Source organism: Podarcis raffonei, chromosome 11, assembly GCF_027172205.1.
Source record: "Podarcis raffonei isolate rPodRaf1 chromosome 11, rPodRaf1.pri, whole genome shotgun sequence".
Lineage (NCBI taxonomy): Eukaryota > Metazoa > Chordata > Lepidosauria > Squamata > Lacertidae > Podarcis > Podarcis raffonei.
In genome coordinates, this window is record NC_070612.1 from 39,299,707 (window position 1) to 39,318,705 (window position 18,999).

The following is an 18,999-nucleotide window of genomic DNA, read 5'->3' on the forward strand; positions in this document are numbered from 1 at the left end:
TCTCTTACTGTGACTGAAACTCAGACATCAATGGTAGTTATGGGCACTGCTTCCTGCTAACTGATCTAGATGTAGCAATATAAATGGCTGCATGATTTTCATTTTTGAAGCTTGGCCATTGCAATGTATTATATGCAGGCCCAGCATACTGGGGCTGGGGCCAATTCCTCAAGCCCCAGTAGGACTCATCACTCTTTGTCCGGTGCTCCAATGAAGGCCAGGCAGCTGGGTGTGGGAACTACCACCATTTTATTTTCCCATTATGTGCCCGAAGTAGCATCAATCTGGGGCATTGTGTGGAATTTAAATGACAGCAACCCAGCCACTCAGCACTCATTAGAGTAGAGCGTCCTTCCAACTTATGTGGGGGTTACATTCTGGGCCCCCACAGACATAAGTGAGAATTGCGTAAGTGGGGGGAACCCTCTAAAAAGCCTCTGCACACCCATTTTTTCCTGCTCTCCAGCTATCTCTTTACATAATTCTCTTTTTAACTAGAGTTGAAGTTCTGGTGCTGGCTGGATGATGTGTGGGAAAGTGGCAGCGACAGCGGCAGCACTACAACGCATGTCAGCTGCTAGGCAGGGAGGCTGAGCAACCTAAATAAAGCCCTGCTGCAAAGACAGGCAGCATGAGGACACTGGATAGGCCTGGTCATTCATATATATATATATATATATATATATATATATATATATATATGCATATGCTTGAAGCCTAGTCTTCTGATTTTGCTTGGTGAAGCAGGCAGTATCATCTCTGCTTGCTCCTCTTCAGCTCAAATCCCGATTTCAGCTGTAGCAACTGACCTTAGGGAACCTGAACTAAAACAATTAACTCTCTAGATTTAGATTTGGTTACAGCTCTCCACATCCACCATTTGCCCCTGACAATGTACTTGGCACAATACATACTGAAGCTGCCTTTTATTGGTCCATCTAGCTCAGTATCACCAACACTGACTGCCATCGTCTCTCCAGGGTTTTAGGAAGACGTCCCCTACCTAGAGATGTCAGCAGTTGAACCAGAGACCTTCTACAAGTAAAACAAACACTCTGCCACTGAGCCTTTCCCCTATCTGGTGTGGAGGTTTTAAAGGTAAAGGTACCCCTGACCATTAGGTCCAGTCGTGACCAACTCTGGGGTTGCAGCGCTCATCTCACTTTATTGGCTGAGGGAGCTGGCATACAGCTTCCGGGTCATGTAGCCAGCATGACTAAGCTGCTTCTGGCAAACCAGAGCAGCACACGGAAACGCCGTTTACCTTCCCATCGGAGCGGTACCTATTTATCTACTTGCACTTTGACGTGCTTTTGAACTGCTAGGTTGGCAGGTGCAGGGACCAAGCAATGGGAGCTCACCCCATCGCGGGGATTCGAACAGCCTACCTTCTGATCGGCAAGCCCTAGGCTCTGTGGTTTAACCCACAGCGCCACTTGCTCCAACACTAAAACTTCTTACAAAATCAATATAATGCGTTTTTCTTAGGCTGCTTTTTAGCCTTGGCTCAATCTAATTGTATAATATCATTTATTTCAAATGTGGTTACCTTTGGGGAAAGAAACGGCTCCAGATCTAAATATAAAAATGAGGATTAGCCAACCTGGTCTTTGAATTTCTGCCAGTATCCAGTATTATTCTGTAGCCTCAATTTTATTTAGGAAGAGACACACAGAGAGATCTAAACCACTAAATATATATATATATATATATATATATTTAAAAGCAATGGGCAAAGATGAAAAGGGGAAAACATTTTTTAAAAGAAGACTAATCATTCCTCTTAAAAGTCTAAAAATAAAATGAAGTACTGTCATAGAATGACAAAATTTGAATAGATGCTATTAAAAATAATAATCATGCTACTTGCACATGGAAAGAAAGTTTAAAACAAGAATGGGGGCATGGGAGCAAACAGTGCTGATTAAGAAGTGGGCCATTTAATTTCTTCAGGAGTATAAAACTCCAGCATGAATTAATTTACTTCACGCAGAGACCTGCTGTTTGCTCTCCTTTCCTCAATCACTGTTTACTTCATAAAATCACCACTCACCTATCTTTTTTGATTATTTAATTTCAGCAGGATTTTCCTACTGCAAGGTTGTTAGTACAGTTAAGCCTTATTCTGCACTTAATATAGAAACACGTTACTTGGGGTTGCTGCGGGAGCACCGGGAATATTTTTTCAGTGTGAGACGCTGCTGTTTTAATAGTCTACCTTCTTCTTGAGCAAAGCATTGCCCTGACTTCTAATAAGGGTCTCTGACATCTGATTTCTCTCCCTCATTCTCTCTCATCGAAACCTCCACTGCCTTCTCTTGGATTGCAACCATGTCTTCCTTCCCTCAGGTGCTCTGAATGCCATATCCCCAGCAAAATTCTTCCTAACAGCTGCAGCCTAAGGATGTACAATCTGGCTTCCTTTAGCCTTATTCCTCTAAATTGCTAAACCATGCACAGCTTCTGTGTTTGTCTTTAATTTCAGGTGCACACTGCTGAGTCTGCAACTCCTAGATTGTTCATGGGCACTGAGCACAAAATTGAATCTTCTCTGGTATTTTTTTTTACCAGGTTATCAGCCTGGGACAGTGAACTAGTTGTCACTGGAGTCCTCCAACTTATCCTTATTTTTGATGTCTAAAGTAGCTACAGAAGATGTTCACAAAAGTAGGCTTCATTTGGCAAACCTGAACATAGCAACTATGCTCCCCTTGTAAAAAAGGAAACACAGTATTTTAGAATTTGCTCTTTTTCTGGCCATTGGCTTTGAAGAGCATCATGGGTTAGATCATATTGTGCTCTCTTGTTAACTTATCTTGATTAGAAAAGAACATTTAGGATCTAAATGTCTGCCAAAAAACACAAGGAACAGGCTCGGAAGCAGGTGAATGATTTACTATTGTGTTGTGAACTGAACAAGATGGGATCTTTTTATTGCCAACATCTACCTCAGAGATGAGGATTTATGTATGATCAGGCATGGAATTGTAATAAGATGAGCTCTGAACAGGTGATTGGGAAATAATAGGACTAGGGATGCTTCCAGGTGAGGCATTTGTTATGAAATGTAGTGCTCTTTGTTTACTCAGTTTTTATGGTACATGTACACAACACTGAACTTGAGGGTGCTGTTGCACTCAGGTCCTGCTGGCAGATTTCTCATAGGCACTTGGTGGGTTGGCCAATGTGCGAGCAGGATATTGGGCTAGATGGTCCTTTGGCCTGATAACTTATATTAAGAAATTAGCATCTAATTGTACAGGTATTAAAGACAGTCGCTGCCCATAGGCTCACCGTCCAATGGAGACAGCAAAAAAGGAAAACAAACGTTCGGTCAACTTCACTTTCCTTGGCGGATAGGTACTCTACATGTTGAAAATAACTAACTAACTAAATAAGCCTGGAGCTGGTTCCATGTGCACAAATTGCATTTATCAGAATTCAGTCCTATCCATGCTTTTTCAAAAAAAATACCACTGAATTGAGTGAGGCTTGGGAGTGTTTAGTTTGTGAATTTTTGAGGCTGCATAGAATTATTTCCATCCAGACCCATGACTGTCTCATTGATATCATAAGCCATTTTGGAGGGAGGGACAAGAAAGAGAAAGCTGTCTTCCTTGAGCATAATTGCTAGAGCCCACCTAGCATAAGACAGATGTATAAATCAAAAGAAATACAAATATTTAAAGCACTAGGCTGACACATAATGGTAAATTGTTTCCAGAAGCACTCATTACTAATGAGATTTTAGCAGCCTGATATGAGAAATTGTAGATATAGTTATATACTACTGAGATTTTATAGGAGGGTGATGCTTTGGGGGAAGAAAGAATCATTGCTGATGTATTATCTGTCTTTTCTATTGGTAATTCTCAGTGAGAACATTTGTTCTTGAACTTTAGAGATGCTTTTCCAGCAAACAACCAAAGCAATTATGATGGATGCATCTGCTTCTCTCAGAAGATGAGACTTATGAATCAAACGCCCACTTGCAAGTCATGGCATCTATACAGGAGTGTTGCTATTTGCCAGTCACTTTCCTTGGCTTATTTTCAAAAGGGAAAAATGATTTGCATAGATGTTTAAGTGTCCTTAACCTCTCGTATGAAGTTACAAAGAATCTATGCAAGGAAAGCCAAACAGGAACAATACAATATATCAAAAGCTTGTTCCGAAGACTAGGTAGACATCTTTTTCTTGCCATCTGTTAGCTTCCACAACTCAGGAAGCTCTTGAGGAAGCTGGTATAAAAAAGGGGGGGCATCCAATGAATAATTATGTGGATTAAAAGGAGCTTCTGGAGGGGTGGGGGGAATGAAATATAACTTCTTAAGTTCCATTGTGCTGTTGCTTCAGATATTTCAACCCCTAGGTTGCACTTTCTGTAAAGAATCTTAGGTAACTGTCTCTTTTAGGTAACTTTTGGTTTTTCAGTTTGCTGCAAGATTGCCGCAACATTCACATTTCCTAATGCACACTTTAAGACAGATGGTGAGCTGAAGCAGTTTATTCAAGGGGAAGTGGCGAGGGGAAATGTTACACCCAATATTGCAATCATTTACCTAGTGGAAAGCAAATTAAAATTGGTAGGTACAGTTTCTTACCATGTTGGTTTCTTTCTATTTTTTCCAGACAAAGGATGCTATTTCTCCACAGCTAAATTCACAGAAAGCAGTATGTTTGTCATACTATCAAATACTCCTTTATAGGGTTTTTTGGGTTTTTTTGTCAGTGGGAGATGTGAGAAATTCTATGGGAGCTACTAAAAGGAAAGGTATGAAAAAATCCAGACTGAATGCAAACATTCTTCTGAATGGACGGCCCTTCAAACTCCCAGAACTTCAAAATGCAATTGCATCTTGAAAATTACATGAGTGCATACAGTGGCAAATGCATCAACCTTTTTGAAGGTTTGCAAGGAACACAAGTCTGTCTTTTGGTTGTTCTTACATATTTGCAAGGGGCACAGTCTACCTCTCTATTGAGACCTTTCCCCCTCTGCTTTTATCTTCTTGCTGAAGGAGCCGTAGTTGCATACTATGCTCAACATCAAAGCCTTTTTGCTTCTTGGCTGCTCCCTATTGGTGGGAGAGGACCCAAAGGGCTGAATAAAATGGGCCCACCATTGGGCTATAGGATTGCAACTTGAAAGAGCTTGGAACCAGGAAGCTTCTCATATGAGCATACCTAACCTTTGATATCTTCTTCAGACGTCCTTCTCAGAGTGACCGCACCTTCTGAAGGGATTACTAGTGAGGAACAGTGCCTTTTTACTGTAGCATCTCACCTGAAGAAAACCCCTCCCCTGTCCCTCCATCAATCTCCCTCCTTACTGTCTTGCTATAAAAAGAATCTGAAACCTTTTCTGCTACTTTGAACACAGTCTGGTGCTGCTATTAATAGTTGGTTTCTGTTGCCAATTAGTTTCATTTGCTGTTTATGTTCTTAAAATTTTATTCTGGTTTTCTATTAGCTGCCTCATGAATCCCTATGATTAAGAGGTGGGGTGTAAATAAATTAAAATATTGTGCTCCATTCAATTATAGTGTAAGAGGGACACAACGTAATGCAATTAAACTTCCTCTTCCTCTTTTCCTTCTTCCCCATGTTTCTGGACCCTATGCCCCCAATCAGCATCTCCAAAGTGTGGGAGTTAGTGAGTGGTGTGAGCCATGCCATGTTGTTGTTGTTGTTGTTTAGTTGTTTAGTCTTGTCCGACTCTTCGTGACTCCATGGACCAGAGCACGCCAGGCACTCCTGTCTTCCACTGCCTCCCGCAGCTTGGTCCAACTCATGCTGGTAGCTTCGAGAACACTGTCCAACCATCTGGACACTGTCCAGCCATGCCATAGAGGCCTGCAATTGAAAGGGGGAAATCACCTGGAATTGTGGGGAGCACCAGCACCACTCCACTTGTGCAAGATTTGTGTGCCCAATTTCAAGTGATTGCTCCCTCCCACTGCCTCCCCATGTTTGAAGCATGGGGCTTCCCCCAAAGAACTCTGGGAACTGTAGTTACCCCTCACAAAACTACAATTCTCAGCACCCTTAACAAGCTAGAGTTCCCAGGATTGCTTGGGGGAAGACATGTTATTTAAATGTTTGGTGTGGATGTGACCACAGCCCACACTGTTCAGGAACACTCTTCCCCCAAGCCCTCTGGAGAGGCTTTTTTGAGTATGCAGAGGGGGAGGAATAGAAGAGAAAGATCAGTTATGGAAGCTGCCTTCTGTTTGCCAAACCATTGGGTACAACCCAAAGGAAAATATATTGGAGACAGACTTCATTCTTGCAGCGTTTGGTAGTTTTTGCTTTAAAAAAGTGTTAGAGAAAGGCCTGATGTTAATTTAAAGCAACTTAGTTTGTCAGCTAAAAGTACTGTGTATTCCTCCTAGTACGAGTGTGTTCGTGTGCATTCATTTTGTCTGATAGACATCATCTTATGTTTCATTACCATCTACAAACTAAAATGAAACTGATTCTCAAACAGTTCTTGGATTCCCTGCAGCTTTGGTTAGAAGCCAAAGAAACATATTTTTGTTTCCTCTTCCATTTGTCTTTGCCAATTGACTGAATATCTTAAACTAGATTGCTTAGGGTTTCAGGAAAGAGGTTTATAGAAATGCATATGCTGTTTATTTGTTCTGCTTAAACAGATTGTCAGTGGACATTTATCCCCTCGCTGAACAGAGGAAGGAATGCGTTGTCTAAATGTAATTCTCTTGTAATGGAATGGATGCGATTCTGCACATTGCATTTTATTGAAGCATAAATGCACTGGCTTCAGTCCAGCATCAGATATATAGCAATGGGTTGCTGCATACACATTTTCCTGGGCTGGAAAACCCCATCTAAGGCTGTGGACCCACATCCGTTTGCTCTGGCTCCAGGGCCCTCTCGCCACCAGCGTTTGAAGCCATGTACACAGGATGTTAGCCACGATCCATGACTGTGGTGCTGTGATGTTTGAGAGTTGTCAGAACTCTCACATCTATGGAAAAGGTGCAATGTGCACAATGGCATTAAATCCCCAACTGTGGCTCAACTGAAGATACACTGGTGTAACTCGCTCATCCTGGATAAGCTGAACCTATGGGTTTTACAACCTCATATACCAACATACTTAGGTCTAATTAATGCATGAAGGGGTTAATACCATAGAATAAGCTGTCCTGTCAGGCTTAACTATGTCCACTTCCCCTCACCTTGGGGGGAACTAGGTAATCAAGCCTTTGTTCTTCCCAGTCTACCTGAGAAGTTTCATGTGTGAAGAGGTTTCAGCTGGTTGCTCCAGCTCAGACTGCATGGCTCTCACAAGCCACGCTTGAGTTCCTATACCAATAATTTAGGAACTTTCTCCACTTTTTTTACTAAACCAGGTTTTACTGCCTGTGGAGCTTTCTGAAGCTGACCTTTGGAGAATTTGTAAGAAAACCATTTTTTTACTTTTTAACATGTGGCCTTTTCCTATGCTAAGAGAAGAAGGAAACTTTGGAACTCACTTTAAAACACATATTTTAAAGATCTAACAGCCTATATTTTCACACTTTACCTTGCTGCATATTTTATGACTTTGAATCTCTGCTGGGTTTTTCTCACCAAAGAGTACTTGCCCCAAACTTGGATCTTGGCATCCAGGAATTCTCCTTTCTATATTTTCTTTTTTCCCTTAAATGAGCCAAGGCCAGTGCAAGGTATCAAAAAAGGGGTGTGGCAGGGCAGGACCAGAAAGTGGGGCACTTAGGTTCGATCTTAGCCTATTTGGCTTGGTCACATGACCTGGCAACCTGACATAGAACACCATTTCCCCTCTGTCAGGATTAGGCAGAGTGCAGCAGCCCTGCTACTGAACAGGGTTTGGATTGTGTGTAATTTTACATCGGCTTAACTCACACCGCGTCTTGGGACGTGGGTGGCGCTGTGGGTAAAAGCCTCAGCGCCTAGGGCTTGCCGATCGAAAGGTCGGCGGTTCGAATCCCTGTGGCGGGGTGCGCTCCCGTCGTTCGGTCCCAGTGCCTGCCAACCTAGCAGTTCGAAAGCACTTCCGGGTGCAAGTAGATAAATAGGGACCGCTTACCAGCGGGAAGGTAAACGGCGTTTCCGTGTGCGGCTCTGGCTCGCCAGAGCAGCGATGTCACGCTGGCCACATGACCTGGAAGTGTCTCCGGACAGCGCTGGCCCCTGGCCTCTTGAGTGAGATGGGCGCACAACCCCAGAGTCTGTCAAGACTGGCCCATACGGGCAGGGGTACCTTTACCTTTACCTTTAACTCACACCAGCATGCTTTCTGCCATGTTCTTGTGCAAAGGATTGCTCCCTCCGATTACAGTGATGCTCCAAGATGCTAAGCATTAATGCAAGAGACACACGTCTTTGTAATACTGCTGATTTACAAATATACAGGAAGAGCATAAGTGGAAGCAAACTGTCTGTGCTCCTACTGCGTAGCAGATTCACTACTTCACATAGGAGCCCCATGTGACACCACCCCCAGCTCCAGCCTTCTGCTCATCTCTCACCCGCCACCATCTGTTCCCAGGCTACCAAGCAACTGTTTCTTTGTACACCCACCTACACAACTGCCCCCTTTCCTTAGCTTGGAAGTCATTTCCTTGGTGGCTCCCCCATTGAAAAACAAGAGATCTCTCTAGATTAATATAAATTTAAAAAATACTAATCAGTATCTCCTCCTACAAAGAGACATTTGCTGACCATTAAGGCTGATTAACAAGCAACCTCCCCAATTAAGCAATGGTGTGTAAATAGCTGCACTGTTCATAACATGATGCTGTGTTTTGTCCTTTATTATCATCTCATAGTGTGGTCTTATCATGCGAAGTCTAAGAAAGTACCAAAGGTTAAATGTCTAGCAAATGCTTTAACTTGAACTGTAAAGCTATCTAATGCAATTTGGGGGTATTCCTCTTCCTTCTCCCCCACCACCCTCAGAAATGATCAGCAACTCATATTAGTCAGGGCTGTGAGCAAATGTGCTCCGAGACTGTCATGACTGTTTTCAAGGAGTGCCCCATTATGTTCCAGAACACTTGAATGCCCTTAAAAGCCAATGGAGCCGCCTTAATCATTTATTAAGGCTAGGGAAAGGGAATAAACAATAAACAATTTATAAATGAGGTTTGCTGTAATCAGCAAAATTAGCTTTTCTTAAAAGACAACTTGGTGCCTGTCTTACAGAGGAACTTAGGGTAACTTAGGCCTAATCTAACCGGTGAGATCCTGAATTATTGATCGCCAGATAGTTGGAGACTGTGGCTTTTTGATTCTCACTCAGCATATTTAAATACAAGAAAGCTTTGGAGCTGCCTAGCCATAGACCTCCTCCCGGTCAGGTGGCTTTCGGAGCAGCTGTAGGTTAAGATACGTTGTACGTTTTGTGGATAACATGGGAAGAAATGGGGCGGGGGAGTCAGTGGATAAGCTGGCAGTCAATACTGTTAGAGGAATTACAGCCGGGTACCAGGCTTCCATTGCCTTCATCTTGTTACATAACCGACTCCCTACGCGGCTGTCCTCTGATACGACTTCCCTTATGCAACCTGACAGCACTGATAGGCTTGTAGTAGTAAATACATGCTGCCGAATGCTTAAGGAAATTTTATTCATATTATCATCATGTTTATTAGACTAAACGTGATGCCAGATACATTCTCTTTCCCGGGCTGATGGGTATTAGAAGAGCAGCACAAATGTTATTCCTTCTGCCCCAAGGGACTATCCTGCAGCACACATTTGGCATCTCAGAAATTTGTTTCACATGGCTGAATGAATCCAGGCGTATTCTATAATGTGAAGAAGCAACTTGGATAACCGTTTCATTATCACGAGTCACAAACAGAAGTGGTGCTTTTCTGCTGCTCCTCACATATGGAACTGGGAGATAAAAGCAGCATTTTCCTCCATCTCCCTGGTCAAGAAAACGGACTGTTGCAATTGCTTTGCCTAGACATGATGCCCTCTGCAGTTCAGGAGAGTCCAGGGCCTATAGTGCCAATGTGTTGCCCTTCAGATGTTTTGGACTTCCATCTCCCATCAGCCCATCCTGGAATTGGGAGTACCAAAACCTCTGGAGGGCATCACATTCACTACCCCTTAGCAAGAGCATAATGATTAAGAGCATAGGTTTCATGCTGAAGGTCTCTGTTTGGGCATGAATTGATGGAGAATCCTTTTGAATAAGGATTCTCAGGTCACTTCCAAACATCCTGCTTCTTGAGCATTCATCCTGATTTGTTTTCACAAAGCTTGCAGGGGAATTAGATGCTGTCGGCAATTTGTTGAGCAAATTTTGAGGTTTTATATCTTGATTTTGTTCTGTGAACCGCCCTGAGACCTCCGGGTATAGGGCGGTATATAAATTCAATAAAAAATAAAAAATAAAATGATAATAAATTTTTTGAGGGGTGGTTATACAACATTACATCAAGTAAGTGTTATACTACACTTTCCAGTGTATGCCCCCCACCACTTTCCTGATTGCAAAAATAAATAAATCGGGGGGGGGGGACAGGTTCCTTTCACAAAAGCTCTCTGTCTCTATTAATTATGCAAGCTGCATTTTCCTGTATGTTACTGAATCGCACCTGAAAATAGCCAAAGTCTGGAAGCGCCCCTTGTCTCACTTCAAAGTGTTTAGGAAATACACTCTTTTGGCTTCCTTTGTTGGCTGAAAGCTTTCCCTCCCCAAGCTGTCACTCCTTTCCTGGAGTTGAACACTGAAAGAACTTGGAATACCCCAGCAAACAACAGTCAGTACCTAGAAATACGTTGGCCCTGTTTATGAGATTCCATAAACTTAGATAATAGAATTGTAGAGTCGGAAGGGACCCTGAGGATCATCTAGTCCAACTCCCTGCAATGCAGGAATATGCATCTATCCCATAAGGGAATCGAACCTGCAGCCTTGACATTATCAGTACCATGCTCACCAACTGAGATACCCACGCACATCCTAACATCTCAGAATCTGATGGTGAAAGGGAGTTTGGCTGATGGCTGTTGTTCTATGCAGTTCCTCTCTCTCATCCAGTCACTACACCCGTGGAAAGTGGGTTGGTACTTCCTACGGCTGGGCCAGGGTGCACGTAAACAGGTGTTGCAGAACATGCACCAGTTGCCCACAGCTGACATGTTTCATAAGTGAAACACCAACATAGCTGCAGAAACAATATTCCAGTATAAAATGAGGTGCTGTTCTTAACTCTGGTCTAATCAATTCCAGACAGTCTCTCTGTTACTGGTTTTCTGGTACTAATAAAAGAGGTTCTCCCCCAAGTGATGACGCTTTAGACATCTGCAGGAACTCAAGACTCTTAATGATCTCCACCCTATCAGGTCCTATGCAGGGCTATGTGATACAATTTTGCCTCTTCAACTATGTTGTCTATGTCCTAGCATCGTTCCTGCCCTCCCAGACCTGGTCCTGAAAAGATTGTGGACATTTTCAGCACACGAAACTTAAAATATTTAAAGCACTGTGTTATGTGACCATAAAACCTAATCACAGTGAAAACACAGGAGAACAATGATCGGGCTGATGCCCCATAAAAAGTGAGTGAGCAAGTCCCGGCTACTGGAAAGTAAATGCCTAATGTGGAATCACGCCTGCACAGCCCAAATTGTGCACCTTCTGTTTCCTATTCATATTAACAGCCCAGGAGATGCTCAAAGTCCATTTAAAGCTCATTGGTGGAAAAAACCCTTCACACACCTTTAAGGCCTATGGGATCCTGGCTTTCTCAGACGTCTTTGTTGTTACCATGCTTCCTTCTGGAAGGTCCTGGCATATCAACATCCAGATTCTACAACTGATTCTTAGGCACACACTCACATTTTACAACCTCCTGGAAGCTTTACTGTGTCTTTTAACCAGGGGGTGGGGAAGCTGTGACCCTCCAGATGTGGGCATCCAGCTCCCACAATCATGATGGGAGGTGCAGTTCAACAACATCTGGAGAGCCACAGGTTTCCAAACATGTTCTAACCCTTTCAAGTATGTGTGTAATTACCATAACCACACACACGCAACATCTGCTCCCTCCACAACAAACCAATACATCATAAGTATTGGAATAGGTTGACTCGTCAATCAAAATCCTATTGCTTTCTGTGACTTTTCTGCTCTTTGTGTTTGCTATAGTTAGGTAATCCGAGTCCTGTCAGCTGCTGAGATGCTACCCTGCTGAGGGAACAATGCCCTTAGACCTGTTTTTCTGAGTCATGAAGAAGACTGATTGGCTGTTTCTGAACATAAAAGGGCTTTCTGAGCATCTGGAGGCAGCCTTCATATTGATAAACATCCACAGAGTTGGATGGTGAGGCTGGCAGCTGGGATGTGACACAGATTGTTGGGCAGGAAGATGGGAGGACTTTTTATCTGATCCGGAATGAAATAGGGATGAGATTGGGATGATTTAAAGATCAGGGAGGAAAGAAAAAGAAATGATCTGGAGTTAAGTTTCAGTATGAACAAGAATTTGTAAAATAATAATAATGCGGGACTCTGCATTACTGTTGTCTTCCTGAAGATCAAACTGTGTTTGCAAATCCTATTGATTTTGATGGAATATATTTTCACATAATTTATTTTGGATTATGATCTAGGAATAGAAAAACAAAAGTATTGTGAGCTGCATTGTGCTTTCCTTCAAAGCTTTCTTTCAGCTTCAGATTGGCTACTAACAATGAATACAAATTAACAAGTAATCAGCGCAACAGATTTTCTTGGCCATTTCGATGATCAGCCCATACCCAGCTGCAAATAAAGAGAATTTAAAACAAAACAACACCTTCAGTTTATTGTACTTTTCTCTTAAACAGGAAAATGCAAAACTATCCAGGAACCTCTTAATGCTTTGGGAAGTGCAAAGCAATATAAACACAAACTGCATTCAGTATTATCTACTAGCTGCTCATAGCAAATGGGCTTTTTAAAAAATAGATCTGTTACCTATTACACTTGCAAGCAAGTTTGCTTACTCACTATAAAGTCCTATTGAACTCAGGGTGACCTACTTTGGAGTGAACATGCTTAGGCTCAGATTGTAATATGCTCTTAAAAATAAATTAGCTTTCCCTTGCCATTAACTGCTGTGTATCAACTAGAGATTCAGTGCTTGAATTGATGGAAGCAGCTGGAGCTGCTCAACTTTACAATAAAGAAACCTGGGGCCATCCAATGAAGCTGAGTGAAGACTCAGGACAGACAAAAGGAATCAGATCCTCATGCTGCTCATAGTTAAACTGTGTGCTTTGCTGCCACAAGTTGTAGTAGAGCTTCTCCTCTTACCTGAGGGAAGATGTTGTGAGCGGGAGCCGTTCCCACATCCTGTCCAATGCCCTGCTGGTGGCTAAGGCCATGGCACGACCCCCGGTGACAACAGGGGAAGCTTTCAGTTGTATTTACATCAACAAGCTCCTCCCACTGGTTATTAACCTTCAAATGACTCCCCGCTGTGCAGGGTGGAGTCATCTATAGGTTATTTGATCCAGTGCCTAAGCCAATACCACTCACATGCTGTAACCAATAAAGTTGTGGCCGTATTTAGCTCATTAACCTAAATAATTGTGTCCTTGTGTCTTATTTATCCCTAAGCGGGTGGTAGGTCCTCAACTCACAATGGCTGTTAACTTGAATAGTTTTAAAAGCCCATTAGGGACAGATCTATGAAAAATAAGGTTATCAATGGCTACTAGCCATGATGATTGTGAACCACCTCCATCCAGTACAGGAGATTTAAAAAAATCTCTAAACACCACCGTTTGCTGGGGAACATGAATGAACTATTGTAATCGCATCCTGTTTGCAGGCTTCCCATAAAAATCTAGCTTAAAACAGGGTGCTGGAATAAATGGCCTGATCCAGCCCATTGCCCCAGTGTATTGTCTTTCTGTGCCCTAATTTAGAGAGATTCACCCCCCCCATAAAATACAGTTTTACCCGTCTATCATGTGTAGAAGACTCACAAGGAGCTATTAGGCTTCTCAGGACTCTTGTGCCTTTAATCAGAAGCTTCCTCCTCCAGAAGAAATAGCTTCTTTCTCTAATTGTTGGTAATTAACTGCCGAATTGCCTCTTAATTGCCCTGCAATTAGTCAGTGGTGCTGCACTAAACAGAAAACAATAACAGGGATAGAAGCGGCAAGGCAGACAATACTCATTAAAGTTGCAGGTGTCCTTTGTTAAATAGGACGTTATTGTAAGATCTTGGCCAAAAAAATAGCTTTGCCTATTAATATAGCACTGTGTGGAATTCTGCTTTTTTTCCAACTGGGGAAAAGCAATGCTCTGGCAGTGCTAAAAAGACCTCCATTGGAACTTATACCATATACTGGGTCTCTAAACTGAATTAAGGAACAAAACACTATAAACCTCTACTTATTTTCTGAACTGAAATCTTGTGTTTATCATTTTCTACATATATATATATATATATATATATATATATATATATTTACAAACACTATTATTATTCTGATAGATCACTGATTTTTAGAGTACCAGTTCAAAATAATTCCTGCAACTTCAACAGCCATTTATTTGTGTTCTGTTCAACCACAGGTGCATTTTTATTTTATTTTTTACTGGGCTCTTGCACTTTCTGCAGTTGCCTTGCAGAAATCTCACATCTCCATTGCTTCAGCCTGGGAACAAAGGAGGCTGCTTCATACTGAGTCAAACCATTGCTCTATCAGCTACTGACTGGCAGGAGCTCTCCGGGTTTCCAACTGGAGACATTCACAGCCTTACCTGGAATTGCCAGGGATTGAACCTGTATTCGAAGCCAGTGTTCTGCCACAGAGCTACATCCCTTCCTCTCCATTCCAGGAAAAGCACCATATACCCAACTTCTGGCTGTCAGGTCCAAGGGCTATACCAGAATAATGTTGTCATAATCCTCCAAGAGAATGCTTTTTCTGATTCCTTCCTAGCCAGCACGATAGGTTGGCATCTGAGGAGACAATGGAGAAGTGTGCCTTTGGGGCTGAGGTCAAGCTTGTTGGACAGTTGCAAAACAACAACAAACCTCTGGTTACGTGAAACATTTTCAATACACACAAGGCGTAACCGGCTGCACGTTTGAAAAACTAATATATACTATTCATTGTACTGAATTGTAGATTTCAACAGAAGTAGCTCATAAAGTTCAATGAAAAAGTAGAAGACCCAGTGGATCAGTTCATTCGCTAATCAGTTTATGCATAAGGTCCATATATGTGAAAGTGTCTATTCCACCTGTCTGTTCATAGAGTCCAACAATCCACACGAAAGGTTGTTGCAGTTCCACAGAATCCTTTCTATGCTATGCTACTACTATGCTATAAGATCCACTATCCTGTAACGTTACATTTGAGCCTGTACTACTGATGAAGCCTAGGATGGTGAAACAAGGCTAATATTCTGGAAATCCTTGTCTTAGACTCAGTTGTAGCACCTGCTGTGGCTGTAGAGACCGATGAGAGAGAGAGACATGTTTTGTTGCAGCTAGGGCAAATGAAGGCATCCAGTTGTGCTGCTGCAGATGCACCATGGCGCGTCTTCTCACTGCATTCCTCCCAGCGGTCATTTCTCTCTGGTCACTGCTATGGATACACAACTTGACTGCCTGTCTCCAGGCACTGTGATCATCTGCAAGGGCTGTTGTTGCCAACCTTCATATCGCATTCACAGACACCTTTGTAGCACAGAGTTGCTCTACCAATGGGCCTGGTGCCAGCTCCCCACATCCTTAGCTCTAGCCTGCAGCCCACCTGCAGGACTGTTCTGTGGATAAAATGTGAAGGAGCTTATAAGTCACTCTGAGCTCCTTGGAGAAAGTGGGATAGTAATAAATAATTGACTGCATGTCTATTCAGGTTTAAATAAACAGAAACGAACAAGGTAATAGCTGCCGTAAAAGAACATAGCAGCTCTTGGTCCTCCATTCCCGTTATTAAAAATGTGACTACATACTGTAGCAGCAAACTATTAGAAAACCAGGCACAGTGTTTGGAACAAAGCATGAAGTGTAATGTGTTGCTGTTAAGCTGAGAGAGAGAGAGAGAGAGAGAGAGAGAGAGAGAGAGAACAAAAGCTAGAAAATAATTCAGGCAAAAGAAAAATCCTGAACCTATGCTTTCTTTATGCCCCTTTCACCTCAGCCATCCCCGAAGACCCATTCAAACAGATAAGCTGTGCACCATGCACTGAAGCTCGACTGATTCAGGCTATTTGAGACCAAGGGAGAAAATTAATTCCAGTATTGAGGGCCCTTGAACATCATCCTGCTTTAATTTAACTGTATTCCACAGAAACTAATTACGGTTCCCCAAAACTCTCTGCTGAGGCGAAAGCGTTAGGTCTGGGCGAGCCTTACTATTAAAGCAGCCTATAAGGAAAACCCAGGTAATCTAACCTTTTATGTTCCTACCAGCACCTGACAGCCAATTCCTCAGGTAAGTCATTTGCAGCCTGGTCCTCTGAGCTTCCTGGAACAGGAAAATTTCTGTACTTGCTGCCTGTGGAGCAGGGAGAGCCACAACACAATGCTCTGTCCTTAAGCCACATTGTTACCTAAGGTCTGCAGCACTTACAGGTGGTAAGGACATGCATAGGGTTAGCCCAGCATTTAGGAAGCTGTTTCGGTCTCTCAGCCTAACCCACTTCACAGGGTTATTGTGAGAGGGATAAAATCATAGAATCATAGAATGGTAGAGTTGGAAGGGACTACGAGGATCATCTAGTCCAACCCCCAGAGCCAGTGTGGTGTAGTGGTTAAGAGCAATAGACTCGTAATCTGGGGAACCGGGTTTGTGTCTCCACTCCTCCACATGCAGCTGCTGGGTGACCTTGGGCTAGTCACACTTCTCTGAAGTCTCTCAGCCTCACTCACCTCACAGAGTGTTTGTTGTGGGGGAGGAAGGGAAAGGAGAATGTTAGCCGCTTTGAGACTCCTTCGGGTAGTGATAAAGCGGGATATCAAATCCAAACTCTTCTTCTTCATCATCATCTAGTCCAGCCCCCTGCAATGCAGGACAAGAGGCAGAGAAGAGGCAGTCTGTATGGGAGATGGTTACAGGTATGGGATCTCAGGGCTGCTCTGTGTTAAGGAAGGAGGGGAAGCCTAGCTGAAACAGATGGAAATTAAAATTACAGCTCTTTCCCTTTCTTTGCGTCGGTTTGATATATCTTCACAGAAACTCTCACTCCTAAACATCCTTCATGGATCAGGATGAAGGTGATTATCCTGTTTTTATTTGTCCGGTGCTATTTCATTATATGGCACTGTACAGAAGGTAAATTGAGCAGTGCAAATGATTCCACACTCTTACGAATGCACATTATGATATTATTATTCATGCACACGCCTCTGTGACTGACTCAGATCTCCTGCTGGGAGGCTAAGGCAATAACAGACAATGACCCGCACCTTTTGTTCGTGCACAGTCCATTGTTGATAAATCTATCGCTTGTCACGACTAGGTTCACTCAGACCTGTCTGAGTGAATCAGCTGGCACTGCAGTCTATTGATTTCCATTTGTTCGAAGGCTCCTTGACCCATAATAATCCTGGCGGGGGCCATGGGGTGACGAGAAAGAAGGAGGCAAACTTCTTACATCTGGCCTTGTCTAAAACATGGGAAGTTATTTCACTGGCATGCCCAATAAGTTTATTTCCTTGGGACATTCTGAATGCAGAATACTATTACTTGTGAGATTCTTGGGTCCAGGCACTTACCCAGGGTTTGTGTTTCCTTTGGAAAGGAGGCACAGCAGAGACTATGGTGTCTCTAGGATATATGGTTTATTTGCACAAATATACTACCTGAGCGGGCTTCCAGCATTACACTCCAATAGGGTTTCATTTCTCCCTCTGCTTCAAAAATGGTTAGCCCCCATTAAAAAAGAAGAGACAGAACGAAAAGAAAGATAACATTTTGGAAAAAATAAAAGAAGGTGAAAAAAAATTGAGATCAAAGCCAAAGTCTCACGAAATCTTAAGAGAAATAAAGTTCTACCAGAGACAATATATGGAACTGATGAATCAGGAGATAGAATGGAAAATAAAGCTAATGAGACAAAAGACATTTGAATCGGCAGATAAATGTGGGAAACTTCTGGCATGGCAATTGAAGAAAAGACAAAAATTGAATATGGTTACAAGCTTAGAGGTTGAAGGAAAAAACATTTTTAGGCCAAATGAGATTAGAAACTGTTTTCAGAGTTATTTCAGAAGACTTTATGCACAAGGGCCGGTGGATGAAAAAGAGATAGAAGAATTTCTTAAAAAATATGGACTACAAAAAATATCTGAACAAAGTAAAGTGAGTTTAAACCAGAAAATAACTGAGCAGGAAATAGAGGGAGCCATTCAAAACACGAAACTGGGAAAATCTCCAGGACCAGATGGCCTGACTTCCAGATACTACAAAGCTTTGAAAGATTGGTTGATTCAACCGTTTAAGGAAGTCTGCAATGAAATTTTAGAGGGGAAGAAGGCACCTGAATCGTGGAAAGAAGCATATATTACACTTATACCAAAATCTGAGACTGAAAAGAATCAGATTAAGAACTACCGCCCTATATCATTGCTTAACGTGGATTACAAAATTTTTGCAGACATTTTGGCAAAAAGATTGAAGAGGGTTTTGGTGGGTGAGATTCATAAAGACCAGGCTGGCTTTCTCCCAGGAAGACATTTATCTGACAATGTGAGAAATATAATAGACATTATGGAACTACTTGAGAATAACATCAACACTAAGGCAGCATTAATATTTGTGGACGCTGAGAAAGCCTTTGACAATATCTCTTGGAGTTTTATGAAAAAGAATCTCAAAGGAATGGGGGTGGGCCAAGGTTTTGAAAATGGTATAGGTGCAATTTATTCTGAACAAAAAGCAAAACTAATTGTAAATAACGTGGTTACTGAAGAAATCGCTATTGAAAAAGGGACACGACAGGGGTGCCCAATATCCCCACTACTTTTTATAACTGTTCTG